This window comes from Pleurodeles waltl, chromosome 12, assembly GCF_031143425.1.
Source record: "Pleurodeles waltl isolate 20211129_DDA chromosome 12, aPleWal1.hap1.20221129, whole genome shotgun sequence".
Taxonomy (NCBI): domain Eukaryota; kingdom Metazoa; phylum Chordata; class Amphibia; order Caudata; family Salamandridae; genus Pleurodeles; species Pleurodeles waltl.
In genome coordinates, this window is record NC_090451.1 from 54,800,021 (window position 1) to 54,818,527 (window position 18,507).

General features: G+C 48.6%; 1 long non-coding RNA gene across 1 annotated transcript in view; it reads left to right on the forward strand.

Annotated features, from left to right (window-relative positions):
- The window catches only part of LOC138268347 (uncharacterized), a 73,287-nt gene that overhangs the window by 22,579 nt on the left and 32,201 nt on the right, over positions 1-18,507 (forward strand). Inside the window, exon 2 of the long non-coding RNA XR_011199982.1 lies at positions 16,324-16,383. This is a non-coding gene — a long non-coding RNA (uncharacterized lncRNA). The remainder of the gene's footprint in view (positions 1-16,323; positions 16,384-18,507) is intronic.

Sequence of the window (18,507 nt, forward strand, 5' to 3'; positions counted from 1 at the left end):
CTGAAAAGTTTGGTATCAAACTTCTCAGAATAATAAACCCACACTGATGCCAGTGCTGGATTTATTAAAAAAGGCACACAGAGGGTATTTTAGAGATGCCCCATGTATTTTACCTAATCCTTCAGTGCAGGACTGACTGGTCTGTGCCAGCCTGCCACTGAGAGATGAGTTTCTGACCCCCTGGGGTGAGAGCCTTTGTGCTCTCTGGGGCCAGCAACAAAGCCTGTACTGGGTGGAGGTGCTTCACACCTCCCCCCCTGCAGGAACACCTAGCAGTGAGCCTCAAAGGCTCCGGGTTCGTGTTACAATGCCCCAGGGCACTCCAGCTAGTGGAGATGCCCGTTCCCCGGACACAGCCCCCACTTTTGGCAGCAAGTCTGGGGAGATAATGAGAAAAACAAGGAGGAGTCACCTCCTCAGCCAGGCCCACCCCTAAGGTGACCAGAGCTGAAGTGACCCCCTCCTTTGAAAATCTTCCATCTTGTTTTGGAAGATTTAGCCCAATACAGATAGGGATGTGCTCCCCTCCCCAAAGGGAGGGAGTACAAGGAGGGTGTAGCCACCCTCAAGGACAGTAGCCATTGGTTACTGCCCTGTGACCCTAGCACACCCCTAAATTCAGTATTTAGGGGTGACCCTGAACCCAGGATTTCAGATTCCTGACGACCTAACAAGAAGAAGGACTGCTGACCTGAAAACCCAGCAGAGAAGGAGACGACAACTGCTTTGGCCGCAGCCCTACAGGCCTGTCTCCTGATTCAAAGAACCTGCAACAGCGACGCATCCTGTAGGCCCAGCGACCTCAGCCGACTCAGAGGACTGCCCTACAACTTCAAAAGCCCAAGAAACTCCTGTGGACAGCAGCCCTGTCTAAAGCAACAAGAAGAAACCATCTTTAAAGGGACTCTCACCTCACTCCAGAAGCGTGAATCCCCACCACTCTGCACCCAATGCCCCTGGCCCGTGTCCAGAGAAACCAACGCCGCAGAGAGGACTCCCAGGCGACTCCAACGATGTATCTACCCTGAGCTGACCTCCCTGCACCCCCACAGCGATGCCTGCAGAGGGAATCCAGACGACCCCCCTGGCTGCGACTGCCCAGTAATAAAGAAACCAGACGCCTGGAAGAAGCCCTGGACCCGCAGCCCCCAGGCATGTGAAGAAGCGACCACCAGTGCAGCAGTGACCAGCAGGCGGCCCTCACCCTTTCCCAGTCGGGGGCTGGCCTGAGAAGCCCCCCGTGCCCTGCCTGCATTGTCAGAGACCACTGGGTCCCTCCATTGATTTCAATACAAAACCTGACACCTTGTTTGCACACTGCACCCGGTCGCCCCTGTGCCGCTGAGGATGTATTTTGTGTGCCTGTTTAGGATCCCCCCAGTGCTCTACAAAAACCCCCTGGTCTGCTCCCTGAGGACGCAGGTACTTACCTGCTAGCAGACTGGAACCGGAGCACCCCTAGTCTCCATAGGCACCTATGTTATTTGGGCCCCTCTTTGACCTCTGCACCTGACCAGCCCTGTGTTGCACCCCTAACGGTGGGCTGCCTATGCCCCGGAGGCTAAGCTTGTAAGTGCTTTACTAACCTCAAAAACTAACCTGTACTACCTCCCCCCAGGAACTGTTGAATTTTGCACAGTGTCCACTTTTAAAATAGCTTATTGCCATTTTATGACAAACTGTGTACATTACTGTTTTTATTCAAAGTCCTATCTTTACCTGTGCCAAGTACCTTACATTTAATGTACTTGCCTGCAATCTGAATCTTGTGGTTCTAAAATAATACATTTCTATATAAAAACCTATTGGCCTGGAGTTAAGTCTTTGAGTGTGTGTTCTCATTTATTGCCTGTGTGTGTACAACAAATGCTTAACACTACCCTCTGATAAGCCTACTGCTTGACCACACTACCACAAAATAGAGCATTGGTATTATCTATTATTGCCACTGCCAAACCTCTTTGGGAACCCCTGGACTCTGTGCACACTATCTCTTACTTTGAGATAGTAAATACAGAGCCAGCTTCCTACAGTTCTCCTCTCCTGGAATCTGCCCTTGGGTTCCACTGGCCTGGTCCTGTTTCTGGATTTCTCCAACCACGATGCTAGCCTATGACCAGGTAACTTACCTCTCTGCACTGGGCCTCAGAGGATTTTCTAGGTACTTACCTTTTGGGGTTCCACTATTACCCAGCCCTTGGCTAGCTACTCCATAAACTCTGGTGGGGGACACACTTTCACATTCTATTTTTTGTAGTATATGGTTTAGCCCTCCTCCCCCCCACCATGGGGCCCTTGCTAATTTATGCTTTTCCTGAGTACTCACTTGTGTATATTTTGTGTGTTCATACCTCCAGAGGGAGGTATACCAATGGAAGTTCAGTTTAGTGTGCCCATAATAAAGTACCTTTATTTTTGCAGCACTGTGTGGTTCCTTTACTGTTTGGTAAGTTACTGTGTGACTGCTGTGGTATTGCAAGTGCTTCACCCTTCTAAATAAGTCTTGGCTGGTCACCACAGCTACCCTAGAGAGCCCTGGCTGTCCAGACACTGTAACATTATCTAATCAGGGTTGCCTGGACCCAGTATAACGTGTAACACCATAGGTGTCCTCCACACACTGGGCCAGCTTCCTACAGTCTACCATTTTAAAGTTGGGGACCAACAGTGCTACTGTTTCCTTGCTTTGTAGGCTCCATGGTCACACCACAGCTAGAGTGTGGCATAGCAAGGGTGGGGATCTTATTGATATATTTCCATCATTAACTGTGGTAAGACATGGGTGTGTTTTGCCCCCCTTTATTTTCTTAATTTACATTCATTCACTGGGAGAGTTTTTGGTGAAGGTCGGCAAAAATATCCCCTGAGTGAACTCCAGAGATCCCAGTTCTGCTTTACACAGATGATGCTGTTCTTATTGCTCGTACAGCCAATGCGCTCCAGCTTCTGTTAGATGCTTTTAATAATTTGATGTATGGTTTAGGTCTCAGCACTAATCGCACTAAGGCCCTCATTACAACCCTGGCGGTCGGTGTTAAAGCAGCGGTAATACCGCAAACAGGCCGGCGGAAAAAAAATGGGATTACGACCGTGGCGGAAACCGCCAACATAGACAGCCACATTATCACTCCGACCGCCACGCAGTAGAAACAAACAGCGCGGCGGACACCAACAGACAGGCGGGAGACAAAGTACCGCCCACTGTATTACAAGAGGCCTATCCGCCACCTTTTCCGGGGCGGAACCAACGACATAAAAAGCACAGTGGAAACAGTACACAGAATGGGAAAACACTCACCTCTCGACACCCAACGAGGAACCAGGACGCCATGGAGCCTGAACTACACGTACTGCCCATGTTGGTTTACCTCCTCTTCTACCAGGAGTATGAACGACGGCGGCAGCGGCGACCACAGTGAGTACTGCACCTACAACACAGGGGGGGGAGGAAAGAGAGTGACACACACGTAACACCTCCACCCTCACACTCACACACAACATACACACAAATACATGCAGCAACATTACATATACACCACCCCACCCCCTGGAAGAACGCAAGGACAAAAGGGAATGATTGTAACCAGTGTAATCATGAAAAATCCATTAGTCAAAAGTCAAAATTCAGTATATACAAATATGTACACCAACTACACAAGTCCGTTTAGTGTTCCAATCATTGTCCGTGGACCACTGGGCCCAAAATGCATGGGCGAGGCCCACACATGATACCGGACTGGAAACGGAGAGAACACTGCTGGGGCATCAGATCGAAAATATATAGGCACCTCAGGGGGACGGGGGGCACCTCAGCCTGATGAACGCAGAACGCCACTGCTACACGAGGGGGCTCCATGCCCATTGATGTATCCTGGGGAGTGCAAAGCCACAGTCTCTCAAGTCTCTCCAGTGGGTGGTTTGCCCACTGCTTTATCCTGGGGAGTGCAAAGCCACAGTCTCTCAAGTCTCTCTAGTGGGTGGTTTGCCCACTGCTTTATCCTGGGGAGTGCAAAGCCACAGCCTCTCAAGTGGATAACAGTCTCCACTGGTTCTGGAGGGGGCCTGGTGCCCAGTGTGCTTCATCCTGGCAAGGAGGGGGTGAGTGGATGCCTTCTTCCACTGGTTCTGGAGGGGGCCTTGTGCCCAGTGTGCTTCATCCTGGCAAGGAGGGGGTGAGTGGATGCCTTCTTCCACTGGTTCTGGAGGGGGCCTGGTGCCCAGAGTGCTTCATCCTGCCAAGGACTGAGGTAGTGGATGTGATACTCCACTGGTTCTGGAGGGGGCATGGTGCCCAGAGTGCTTCATCCTGCCAAGGACTGAGGTAGTGGATGTGATACTCCACTGGTTCTGGAGGGCGCATGGTGCCCAGAGTGCTTCATCCTGCCAAGGACTGAGGTAATGGATGTGATACTCCACTGGTTCTGGAGGGGGCCTGGTGCCCAGAGTGCTTCATCCTGCCAAGGACTGAGGTAGTGGATGTGATACTCCACTGGTTCTGGAGGGGGCATGGTGCCAAGAGTGCCCCACGTGCAGTGTGGCCAATACAATTTACTCACCTGGGTGTGTGTGCCATGAGATTTGCGAGGTTCAGGTAGCATGATACGCCATGGAGGCAGCAACATACCCCACACTGCTGCGGCTGCGCCTTTCACCTGCAGGTGTAAACAGTGATGGATGAAATGCCTCATGGAAGCTGCCCAGGAACTCTCCTCCAGCCTCAGGCGACTGACCACTGGGGATGGTAGCCATGTCAGTGGTGGTGCCAGTGTCCGAGGACGCCGCGGGCCGGTGGCGGTGCTTGCGGCGGTGTCTGTTGCGGCGGTATTGGCAGTGGTGCATGGGTCAGCACCTGCAGAGGGACAAAGCAGGAAGTTTCCTGCAGCCTCGGATGGCTGCCCACTGGGGAAGAGGCTGGGGACTGTCGCTGAGGCTGTAGACGTGTTGGGGGCGGTGCAGGTGGCGGTGCTTGCGGCTGTGTCTGTCGCGGCTGTGCTTGCGGCGATGTCTGTTGCGGCGGTGCTTTCGGCAGTGCATGGGTCAGCCCTGCAGAGGGACACAGCTGGACGTTTCCTGCAGCCTTGGACGGCTGCCCACTGGGAAAGAGGCTGGGGACTGTTGCTGAGGCTGTAGACATGCCGGGGGCGGTGCTGGTGGCGGGGCAGCTAGCGGTGTTCGCCGTCGTACAGTTTGGCATGGTCATGGACAGAAAATGTGACACTGGTCCCTCAGTCGGTGCCACCATGCCCTCTCCTGGCCTGCTCTTCAGCTTTTGGCCCTTCCCCAGCTTTGATGGTGCCGCAGTTGTCTTGCCACTATCACCTTTGGTTTTTGCTGAGACCTTGGTGGCAGGTACTTTCGGCTTCTCCCTCCGGGATGTGGGCACCCTCCGGGATGTGGGCACCTTTTTCACCTTGGCAGGTGGCGGAATGTCCTTGCCCTCACTACGTGGCACACTGCCAGCCCTTATGTGTGGCGCACTCGATGCCCCCCGCAGTTGCTGGCACCACTGTGGCTGGGGATTTGGTGGCTGAGGTGCTGGGCTGGGCTCTGGAAAGCCTGGCCCTAGGAAGGACAGGGGGGAGGTGTAGGGAAGAGGTCAAAGTTAGCCAGGAAGAGTTTTCTAGACACACTAGGACGGGAAGATGGAGGTGGTTTGGGAGTGGAGGTAGAGGTAGTGGTTGTAGGAGGTGTACGCTTGCTGAATTTGGGTGAAGGTGTATGGGCCGGAGGCTGTTGTGAGGTGGATGGCTGTTGGGTGGGTGTGTGCCTGCGTTTGTGTACTTTGGGAGGAGGGCTCACTGACAAACTGGGAGAGGACACTGGAGATGTGTGAATGGTAGTGGGGGTGGTGATTGCATATGAGCGGTGTGTGGTGATGGGCGTGCTGGTGATGGAGGTAGTGGCTGAGGATGTATTGCATGCAGGTGTGAGTGGAGACGAGACAGGGAGGGAGGAGAAGGACGACGTGGAGGAGGGGGACACAGTGGAGGCAGTGGATGTTGCTGTGTCTGCATGGGGATGGTGCTTGTGTGAGTGGCTGTGGGATGTGTGCTGCTTATGTTTGCCTGAGCCACTCTTGTGTGTTGATGTGTGTGCATGCTGGTCTGATGGTGTGCTTGGGATAGGCTGAGGTACAGGGGATTGGGTCTGGGTGGAGGAAGCTGGAGGGGGGAGGCTGGACACAGGGACAATGGCTGCCATCAGTGCTGAGGCCAGAGCCTGAAATGCTCTCTGTTGGGCTGCCTGCCCAGAATGAATGCCCTCCAGGTATGCATTTGTTTGTTGCAAATGCCTCTCTACACCCTGGATGGCATTCACAATGGTAGATTGCCCAACAGTGAGGGATCTCAGGAGGTCAATAGCCTCCTCACTGAGGGCAGCAGGGCTGACTGGGGCAGGACCTGAGGTGCCTGGGGCGAAGGAGATGCCCAGCCTCCTAGGTGAGGGGGCACGGGAAACATGCTGAGGGGCTGCTGGGAGGGCGGTGCTGGTAGGGGGGTGGCAGCTGTACCTGTTGATGCAGTGGGCACAGAGGTGCCCGCCACCGCAAGGGAGCTCCCATCAGAGGAGTCGCCGCTGTCACTGCTGTCTGCTCCAGTCCCTGCCGTGGAGCTCCCCTCGTCCTCCGTCCCACTGGTGGCTTCAGACTCCGTTGTTTCGCCCTTCAGGGCCAAGTGGGTTGCAGCTCCCTCCTGCTCCGGTGCCAATGCTCCTCTGCCTGATGATGCTATTGCACACAAGAACAGGGAGACCACAAAAAGGGGGGGGGGGGGGGAAGACAGAAGAAAGACATGTTCAGTGCATGCACCACCACTACCGTTGGCGGACTCAACACACAGGGAGCAGCCCTCGCCACTACGCCATGCACTAACAGTTCTGAGAAATTTCAGCTGATCATGGGGTATGAGGCCTAAGACCAATTGCTGGACACCTGGAAGTCACAGGAGCCCGACTAGGTGTAGATGGCTCTTACCACTGGTGGGTTTGGGTGCCACATAGCCTGCCTCACAAGGGACCTTGCCTACCAACTTCGCCCTGGCCTAGGGGAACCCACTGCCCACCTCCCCCAACCAGACACCTCGTTATGCGCGCAGAGTCAGCTGAATGTGAGTGTACTCGCCCCCTTGTGGCTGCTGTGATGCCCTCAAGCGCCCATCCAACTCCAGATAGGCCACCGCCAGGATCCGGAACATCAGGGGGGGGTCATGGTGCGACGGGCACCCCCCCACGTTGGGAGGACATCCCTAGCTGGGCCTCCCCCGTCTTCTTGGTCCAGTGGCGCAGGTCCTCCCATCTTTTACGTCAGTGGGTGCTCCGTCTGTGGTAGACCCCCAGGGTCCGGACGTCCTTGGCGATGGCACGCCAAATACCCTTCTTCTGGTCGGCGCTGACCTAGAGGAATGGTACAGGGGGAAAGGAAATTACTTACCCGTCTGGAATGTCATACTCGTTGACCCCAGTTCCCAACCTTGCCCTGACGCACATACACTCACCATCTGCACATGCAGCCCTCAGCCCCCCCATGTATCTTCCATCCACACCACTCAAAACAGGCATTGCTCATGCAGCATGCTCACAGTGTACTCACCTGTTTGTCTGGAGGACCGTACAGTTGGGTGTACTGGGGGAGGACCCCATCCACTAGTTTCTCCAACTCCTCCGAACTGAAGGCAGGGGCCCTTTCCCCAGACAATGAGCCATCATCGCTTCCAGACTGAGGTCACAGCAGCACTTGCAGTGTAGGTCCTCTCCTGTTTAAGGTCAGGTATCAAGTGAGTGAACAGACAGAAAATGGCGGTCACATCAGCGGCAGGTGCGTACCGTCACCGCCGGCGTACATAGTCATTGGCTCCTGGGACCCATAGAGCCCAATGTTAACCAGTGCAGAATAGCACCGCGGTCTTTGACCGCCCACCACGACGGTGTACAACGCCAGCACAGTTACTTCATATCCCCTTGGCCCACCTTACAGGTCAGGCAGCCACCATTTCAGGAGGCCACATGGGATGGATGTTAACTGCGTCACACCTATCTAGGCCAGGAATATAGACAGATACCGGCACATTGCGGATTAATAACGTTTCTGAATATAACACATTGTGATACCTCAGTGTTGGATGACTCTCTGCTCGCTGTTCTCCTCCATAGGGCACGTCCGCTGCGGCAGGTGATGAGATGGCGGCATCCTCCGGTGTACAGACCCCTGGTGGACCTGTCGACAATGGAAGAGGGACACATCCTAGTCACATACAGACTTGATCGTGCAACAATCCAGGAACTGTGTGCCCAGTTGGAGCCGGACCTGATATAAGCTATCCGCCATCTCACAGGAATCCCCCCCTCTAGTGCAGGTCCTGTCTGTACTCCATTTCCTGGCCAGTGGGTCTTTTCAAACAACAGTGGCCGTGGCATCAGGGATGTCCCAGCCAATGTTCTCTAACATGTTGTCCAGAATGTTGTCTGCCCTGCTGAAACACATGCGCAGCTACATTGTTTTCCCTCAGGTGGAGGATTTGCCCACAGTGAAAGGTGACTTCTATGCCCTTGGACATATCCCCAACATCATTGGTGCCATTGATGGTACACATGTGGCATTTGTACCCTCCGCAGGAATGAACAGGTGTACAGAAACCGGAAGAGCTACCATTCTATGAATGTGCAGATGTGTTTGGCAGACCAGTACATCTCCTGTGTGAATGCCAAGTATCCTGGCTCTGTGCATGACGCTTACATTTTGAGGAATAGCAGCATCCCTTATGTGATGGGCCAACTCCGGAGGCACTGTGTGTGGCTAATAGGTGAGGCCAAGGTCCCAATACAGTTGACATAGGTGTCTGGGTATGGGGCTGTCCCTAAGGGTTAGTGTGTGTCTAACAGTTGTCCCTCGACATTTGCAGGTGACTCTGGTTACCCCAACCTGTCATGGCTACTGACCCCAGTGAGGAATCCCAGGACAACGGCAGAGGAACGCTACAATGAGGCACATGAGCGAACTAGGAGGGTGATCAAACGCACCTTCGGCCTCCTAAAGGCCAGATTCCAGTGCCTCCATCTGACAGGTGGTTCCCTATACTACTCAGCAAAGAAGGTGTGCTAGATAATCATGGCCTGCTGTATGCTGCACAACCTGGCTTTGCGACGCTGGGTGCCTTTTCTGCAGGACGATGGGCCAGATGTTGGTCTTGTGGCAGCTGTGGAGCCTGTGGACAGTGAAGAAGAGGAGGCAAAAGAAGAGGATATCGACAACCGAAACAACATCATCATGCAATACTTCCAGTGAGACACAGGTAATAAGATGCCACTGCTTCCCACATCTCATTCTATTGTTGGAACTAGCATAAGTGTGTCATTTTCATTTAGTGTATGGACCCTGACTTGTCACTTTGACTTTCCATTTCACAGATGTGGGTCCCACTTTGAGCCATCTGCTATGTTTACTGCTGGCCTACAGCTGTGTTACATTGGTACGTGAACAAGTAAATTGACATTGCTACATTCCATAGTTATTGCAATTACACCTTTGTGAAAGCACAGACTGACTCTAGATTGTTTTGTGATTGAAGTGTGTTTATTCCTGTGCTTATAAGTGAAGAGGGTTGTGAAATGGGCTGGAGGGGATGGTGGAGGGGATGGTGGAGGAATGTCCATGGCAGAGTCCAGTCTATTTGTTTCACAGGTGCATTGTTCAAAGGGGCATAGGATGTGGAGCGATGGCAGTTTAAGGATGGACAGGGTGACATAGGGGGACAGAAGGGTGACATTCGGGGGGTCTCATTTCCTGGCGGGGGTCTTGGCAATGTTCTCTGTCTTGTTCCTGGATCTCAGGGACCGTTTGCGGGGTGGTTCTCCATCTGCAGGGGGTGGGGTGCTGGTGTCCTGTTGTTCCTGTGGCGTGCCTCCTGTCCACTAGCGGAGGTGGAGGGCTGTTCATCATCCAGGCTAGTGTCAGGGGCCCCTTTTTGTGCCACTGTGTCCCTCCTGGTGTTGAGAAGGTCTGCCAGCACCCCTGCAGTGGTGACCAGGATGGTGTTAATAGACTTTATGTCCTCCCTGATCTGAAGGTAGTGTTCCTCCTGCAGCCGCTGGGTCTCCTGAAACTTGGCCAAAACCGTTGCCATCGTCTCCTGGGAATGATGGTAATCTCCCATGATGTTGGAGAGTGTCTTGTGTAGAGTGGGTTCCCTGGGCCTGTCCTCCCCCTGTCCCAAAGCCGTCCTCCCAGTTTCCCTGTTATCCTGTGCCTCTGTCCCCTGAACTGTGTGCCCACTGCCACTGCCCCTGCCCCCAGGTCCCTGATTTTCTTGGGTTGGTGGGTTTGCCTGGGTTCCCTGTAAAGGTGGGGACACTGCTGATTGACGTGTCCTGGGGACAGAGGGATGGGCCCGCTGGGTGGGTGCTGTGCTGGTGTTTCCTGAGGGGGGGAGGGTCTGTGGTGGCTTGTGACAGTGTCAGGGGTACCGACTGTCCCAAGGTCCCAGATGGGCCAGGCTGGTCATCTTGATCCAGTTGTGCAGAGCTGCTGTCATCACTGTGGGCCTCTTCTGTGGGGGGACTGGATATGTCTGGCACCTCATGTGCGGTGACGTTGGGTAGGGGTCCTGTTGGGGTGTAAATTCATAATTATTGTATCTGTGTGTGCCATCGTGTGCAATGGGTGGTTGAGCCCCTACTCCAGTGCTTGCATTATTGGCTTGGTCCTTGTGTGATTGGTGATTTTGGGGCATGAGTGAGTCTCTGTAGTGGACATACTTTGGTGTTACAAGCAGGGCTTGGTTTTGGGATGTGTGGGTTGTGTTGGTGGGGTATCTGTGCGTTGTTGGGGTGATGGGTGTGAGGGTAAAGGTGGGAGTATGTGATGGCATGCAGGTGGGGTAGGGGGGATAAGTTAGTAGAGATTTGCCTTACCAGAGTCCAGTCCTCCTGCGAGGCCCTCAGGATGCAGTATTGCCAAGACTTGCTCCTCCTATGTTGTTGTGGGGGAGGATGTGGGGGTCCACCGCCAGTCCTCTGTGCAGCAATCTGGTGTCTGGAGACCACGGAACGCACCTTCCCCCGTAGGTCGTTCCACCTCTTTCTGATGTCATCCCTAGTTCTTGGATGCCGTCCCACTGCGTTGACCCGGTCGACAATTCTGCGACATAGCTCCATCTTCTTTGCAATGGAGGTCTGCTGCACCTGTGATTTGAATAGCTGTGGCTCTACCCAGACGATTTCCTCCACCATGACCCTGGGCTCCTCCTCAGAAAACCTGGGGTGTCGTTGAGGTGCCATGATGTGGTGTGGGTGATGTGTGAGGTGGTGTCTGTTGTGATGTGTGAGGGTGTGTGTTGGTGTGTGTTGTTTGAGCTGCGTGGATGTTGTGTGAATGATGGTGTTGTGTGTCTGTGGATGTTGGTGTTGTTTTAGGTAGTGTGTCTCTATGGCGTGCTTTCAAAATTCTGGTAGTAAGGGTTTGTGGGTAATGTGGGTGTGTGCTTTATATTGGATTGGGTGTGGTGTGTGTATGTGTATGTGTATCAGGTGTGTGTATTTCGAATTATCCAATGTAGGTGTGTTTTGTAAGTGTGTGTGTATTTTGAGCGCAGCGGAGTGTACCGCCAATTGGTTACCGCGGTTGAAAGACCGCTGCGTTGATTCGTGGGTCGTGATAGTGTGGTTGTATTCCTGTTGGCGTGACGGTGTCCGTTTTGTTATCGCCAGTTTATCACTTACCTTTGGTGTGGCGGACTTGTGTGGGTGTCTGTATTGTGGCGGATTCCAGGCTGCGGGTCGTAATACCTGTAGCGGAATTCCGCTGCAGCAGCGGTATGTTGGCGGTCTTCTGCACGGCGGTAAGCGGGATTTACCGCCAGGGTTGTAATGAGGGCCTAAGTCCTTTGTTATGAAATACAACCCCAAACTATCTAAATCGAGAACATTTGTACTTAGTGGCGAGGAAATTGTGAAAACTCTGCACTTTACTTATTTGGGGATTCCGATTGATGTTGATTTTAATTGGAAGTTATTACTTAATGTGAGAGTTATGCAATTCCAGCATTCAATTGATACTAATTTTAGATGTTCAAAGTGGCTAGTCTATAAGCCTGTAACAGAAATGTTCTGCATTTTTAAAAGTACATGTGTGCCGGAGGCTAATTTTGGCGCTGGTGTATGTGAATTGTAATGCTCTCCAAATAGCCGAAAATAAGATTCTGAGAAGGCTTTTGACAATCCTACAATCAACCACAGCATCGTTTTGCCACAAAGAGGTTAGGCTTTCCATTATAGACGATTTTGTTAAACTGCAGCCTTTATTATTATGGCATAGAATATGGAGAAACCCTGAGGCACAATCGTCTAGCACCATAATAAAGCATTGCACGACTGTGGACAAGCATTTAGACACCCCTTGGTTGAAGTATATTAAAGTGAGCTTTGAAAAGCTTGGTGTTACCGCTTATTTTTATAATCCTGATTGTTTAAGTCTTATTCCCTTAAGGCAAACCAAATAACTGTTTAAATGACATACGCGAAGGGGCGCAGTGTGAGAGCTGGTGTGGTGGGATAGCCTGTATTTCTGGTGATCATCTTCCTGCTCACCCAGCACTTTATTTACAGACTATTGCAAACACGAGATATGTCTTTTTACTGACACATTTTTGTCTCAAAACCATTCATTGCCTGGTGGCTTTTCCTTAAAAAGGTACTTGGTTTGCATCTCTCCCTCCCTGCCACTGCGAGACACCGCTGAGCAGAGCACATTGCACTTTTTATTGTTCTGTGCATTTTATGCTGCCCAAAGAACACATTTTCTGCACCCAGTTTTACGAGCATCGGGAATCAGATCCCATGTAGCTGCTTTTGCTTTTTTTGCACCAGTTGGTTAATGAAACTGTTATTCGTGCCGTTTTAAATTACATTATAAGTGCTCTGAAGATGCGTTCTAAATATTGAGATTCATTTATAAGTTTTAGATGTCTTCCTTTTATTTCTATCTTTTTAATTTTCTTCTTTTTACCATGAATTACCATGTATTTTTCTGTGATGTGGTGACTTTTATGGCTCAATTGAGACGAATAAATTATTATGAAATAAAAAGTGTCTTTTCAGGCCTTGAGCATCACTTCCCTCAAAACATACTAATGTGTTGGGACAGAGTTTAACTGAAGCCTAGAAATTGTGGCTCAGTCTACTGATATATCTCTTATATTTTGGAAAAAAACAGCTTACCTTTGTTCTTTTTTTAAAATCCATTATTAGGTTTGTTTGTGGAGAATTTGACTCAACAATCTTGAGATTTATGAATTCAGTGCTCAACTTCAAATCTATTTAGTGAATATTTTATCATTTTCATAATAATCGCATTTGCTCTATTTCTCTAGCAGCCGTCATGTTCTACTGAACAAAAATACATATGTTGTCTAGCAAACTACACAAATGGCATCATAAGTATAATGCTACAGAATTAACCTGGCGACTTAGCTTTTTACCAGTGTGTCCTATTAAACTCCAACTGGGCTACAAACGTCAAAAGATTGAGGCATGCTTATATTCCCAAGTTTTCTTTGCTTCTTTTTGAAAACAAAAAATCCCTTTTTTAGCAGGGCAAAATATGTCAATTTCCTGTCGCTGGCAGATTTGTCAAATACTTTAAATCTAAAAATAAACTTCTGTTTATTTTACCCAGACTGTTCTTCAACCGCATAAAGGCATTCACAAACCATAAAAAAACAAGCTCCTGCCTCCTTCCACTAAGCCTTTGGGGCTGCAAATGCAGAACATTTACCGTCAATGCACAGTCTCAACCCTGTGTACAAAAGTGCCAAATAAATTTAATTATTAAACACTACTGCTCCCTTTGTGACACTGGGATAAGGTCACTTTGCGAACACTTGCACAAACTAAACTGTTCAAAGTATACCTAAATTGCCTTTCGATATGAATGAGCTCCCTCCCAGTCTGTTATTGTTAAGGATACAGGAAAAAACATTGGTTGCTCAGCTATGGGCCCATGGGCTTAGCCATGGCTCAGAGGTCCAATTGTGTAAAAAAAGAAAAAAGTTAATGTGCAGATCAACTAAGAGTTGAAAACCAGCAATACATCACAACATGGAGGCCAGATGAATTTCCTTAGTCCCCCCAAGTGTTCAGACCCAGGGTTCAAATATCGAACTTTAGTAGAGATAGATCATCTAAAACATAACATGGTGTTACTCTTCCTCCTTTTAATGAGCCCTAGAATAAATGAGTCCATCTTCCGGATCGGGCAACCTGTTACCACCATTTCCTTTTGGCAGTGAAAGCTTAAGCATCTTACACTCCCAGACGAGCCCATAAAGGGCCACCTATCCAGCGGACTTCTTGTATTCTGTCTTGCTGCACAGATACCCCAAGGCCCTGTTGTTTATCAGAGTTGCCATCTGGATTAGAGGGGGCTTCACTTACTGAGTACTGGGCATGGGTGTTCTTGGTTCAAAGAATGGCTTCTTAAGTCCCTGTGGAGACTGATTCCTCCCCCAAGTTAAGCAGCACAAACCTTCATTCAACCTTTCTAAAAAGAAAGTGTATAGTGTCTTCCGTGCCTTTTTCGGCATAAATACAGAAGTAAGTCAATGGATATCAGTCGGTGAGTCTCTAACTAGTGGTGCTATTTGGTTCTAGCTTAAATATGGGCTCCTGTGAGCATATGGAATATGCAAGAAAAGAAGGCACATTTGAGTAGCAGAGGACTAAAAGTAGAAAATTGATGAATGTGAAAGGCTCTTTGCAAGACGCTACAATCACAACTCTGTTCCCTCTCCCAGGGGTACCTAATTTACAGTGGCTTATAGAGGAGGCTGTATCCAAAGCAATGGAAATGGACATAAGTAAAAATACTGAAATCTAGAAGAAAATTCTCATGAGAGGCATAACAGCCATTTCTCAACAACAGTCTCCAATAATTTTGATCAACGAAGCCTGATAGGGTGGAAAATGAATCACAAATATATTCAAGGGAAGGTATTGTGAACCAAGGGATACCAGAGGAAAACAGGATCCTGGTGTCAGAAGTATTGTATGTGGTCAGTTAATATCTTCTCTGTCTCTCTAGTGACGTAAAGGATCTAATGCTCAAGAAACAGAGAGACTTGGATAGAGTCTCGATTTTTTGAGTTATGCATTGCCTAGATTATCTTGAGAACCCAGAAGCAGTGCTCCCTCATGTTCTAAAAATGAACTCCAGTTGATCGAAGCGATTTGGAGAACATCAGATGCACGATGCAACCCTTCCAGGCAAGGTGGAGCTCTCTCTATGGTAAAGTTTAGGAACAAGTAAAAACATTTATTAACCTTGAAACAATTCCTTGAAACAATTAGTAAAAATATTTTCATATCAGATATTAATATAGATTAATGTTATATATTTTAAACATAGAACAAAATAAAAAAAATGCAAAAGCACCATTACTGTAATTTTGATGTAATAATTCTGAATATATTAAATTGATTCTTTTTATCTAAAGTTTAAATAGAAACGCCCCCATCTAAAGTGAAACATTTTTATTATGTAGAAAAAATACTAAAAGTGATATATATAAGAATTAAAAGTAATTTAATTATATTTTAATAAAAAATAATGTTACATTCATTTTCAAATTCAAAAAAGATTATTAAGGTATTTAAAAAAAGTAAAGAATATTTTTTTAAATAATTTTGATAACATTAAATAAAATTTATTTATATGTTTTGCTGGTTTAAATAAATGTACACTAACATTATTTCCTACAGGGTTTTAAGTCCCTAACTCCACCATGTGTTGTGGGAGGATATAGCAGAACCAGTGGTTGGTAATGTGTGGGGCCTGGACTTGCTCCAGCTCTGAGCTGGAATACATTTACTACTGCTTTAGGTCCTTCTGACTATAGTCATTTTTAGAAGTGTAGTTTGTGAGTAGCAATGGGTTTACTCTTTTGTGGAAAGGTGCATGTCCCTCCCTCCCTTAACTTCTGTCTTCTTCCTAAAATGAACCCATTGAGTATTAGGTATGTCCCATTTTCCAGGCACTACCCCGGCCCCTCCCATATTTACTACTATGTAGCAAACATACATGTCTGAGGATTTGTTACTTTACATACTAAAAATGCAGTTTGTGAATCAGGTTCATATTATTTGTGATGATCTAAAATTCTGCATAGCAAAGAAATGCAAGGTCATCCTGTAAGGGTGAGATTATACACATCAGCATACCAATACTTTCTGGAAAGTTAATGGAGAATATTTTATAAGTATCACTAAGTCATACTATCTTTCCCTTAGTATAAAGAAACAGTAGAATTCTCACAAGTCTTTTCCTTCTTTCTTCAGGTGGAAGAATCGGTTCTGCTTCCTTTTCCCGCTGGTAGGCAACCCTCAGAAAAGAACCGGGTGAGTATTAGAACAAACAATAAATAAAAACAGTTATTATCCTTTTTTACTTTCTTTGTATAACCTTTTTCCATTTCTCCTTTTCCTCTTTTAGTCTTTTTTTCTTACCATTAGTTCTTGCCCACAAACTTGTGGTTTTTATCACTCTTTTATGGTATACGCCTTTGATTCGTTGACCGTGAAAATTTGGTTGGTGTTTGATACTTCCCCTCAATCCTTTTATCTCTTTTTAAAATAACTGTCAGCATCTGGCAGAGCAAAGTTCTACTATACTGTGGTAGGACACTCAGTTCCCCCGATGGGTGGGAGGGTGACACCAGTCTTCAAATTGGGTCTCATCTAGGTCCTCTATGTCCCTCTCACCCTCTTCCTCCCTCCTTATCGCCCTCCAACTGATACGAAGGTATCAGCGTCTCTGGTGTCCTCCAGTGTCAGAGACTCTTTATACTCTCGAAGGCCTCCCTTCGTTCTCTCGAGTAGGCGTCCTCTATCCTCCTGCTCCTTCAGCTACTCTCAGCCGCCTTCTGTCAAGTATCTATTAGTCCTTCTGCTTTATGTCTGCTGAGTCTGCTTTTCCTCTCAATAATATTTCTTCTCCTACCTTATGGTTCCTGCAAGACGGCCTGCCAAAAACACATGCGCTCTGAGGGGGGAGTGCTGTGCACTCCCCCTCGCTGCTAGTCAGCCCCATGGCCCCGTCCCTTTCAGAACGAAACAAAGTTTTCATCTTTTCGTTCTGAAAGGTTTGCAGCTTCTGCTGCTTGGGGGTGGAGGGGGGTCGACGTCGCACCACCCCTGGGTGCTGTCGACATGGAAAGCTTAAGGGAGGGTAACAATGTAGGATCTCCCGAACAGATATGTCATCTTTGTAACGCATCCCTTTATGGCAGACTGGCTGAGGCACTCCCCTGCAAATGCAGAAGGCACATCTTACTCTACATATTTTAATTAATTTGATAGCTCAAAACAGTAATTATACCTAAAACAGAGGCACGGCTGCATAGAAGCCGTTTTAAATTGGTTCAAGGAGGGACATCTCAGACATAATGATTCTAAAACGTTTGGTGTCTTAATCATGTTCATATCTGGAACCCTATTCCTCTTAGTGTGCACTCTTTCTTTGCACCACAGCGCACATTGAAACAGATGCGCCAGCTGCAGAAAGAGAAAGTGTGCCCTATTATGTTGAATGTGCTGCCCCTAGGGCAGCCACAAACTTGTGCTGTTTTAGGGGCAAAATGGAGCTGCTGCTTTAAAGCCGCTCTGTTTTTCACTGTGCAGGGGGCAAACCACTTGCACTTTTAATGGGGATTAGAGATCACCTTTCAGGCGGGTGCAGTGAGTGACTGCACCTACCTGAAAGGGGAAGTCTGTAAGGTCCATAGGATCCTCTTCCCCCCCCATCCACAAGGCTGCCATCAGGGGGCCTACTGTCAGTGCCCCTCCTGACAGCTTCTTTGTCTCTGCACCTGCGTCTATAATATGGTGCAGCGGCAAAGGGATTCCCTCATTTGCATGGGGGCGTGGCCCTATGCAATTGAGGGAACACCATCTGGTGATAGCGCTGGCTCTATATGTGCCCCAGCGCTATCAGTATTACAGAAAGGGCCACTCAAGCGTCTATGGCCCCTTTTGTAATACCAAAGTGCCGCAGGGGCTCACAAAGCGGGCACCAATACCCATTGCACCCCCAGGACACTTTATTTAATATGGACCCTGGAGTTTGTCAAGATTCCACTAGAAAAGGAGCTACAGTCTGCACCATTAGTGCAAACTCCCTAAGCACATCTTCAAATAAACAAACGTTCAAATAAATTAAACACTCCCATGTTCACGATTGGAATGTGTTATTCATCATGCAGAATATTTCAATTATCCTGGAAAATATCACTCTGTACTTTAAATCGGCCATTCCTGTAAAGCATATATATATTTTAAAAAATCTCCCTAATTTTTCTTCAGAAACACAACATCAAAAAGTCTGCATGTATGTCCTCATCACTGTACAGTAGCACTATAGCCATGCCGATTTAAATCTACTCCAGCCAAGACTTGGAGTAAGACACACACCTCACGTGCCCACTCAGCTACTGAAAGGGAAGTTACTTTGAAATAAATGGAGGC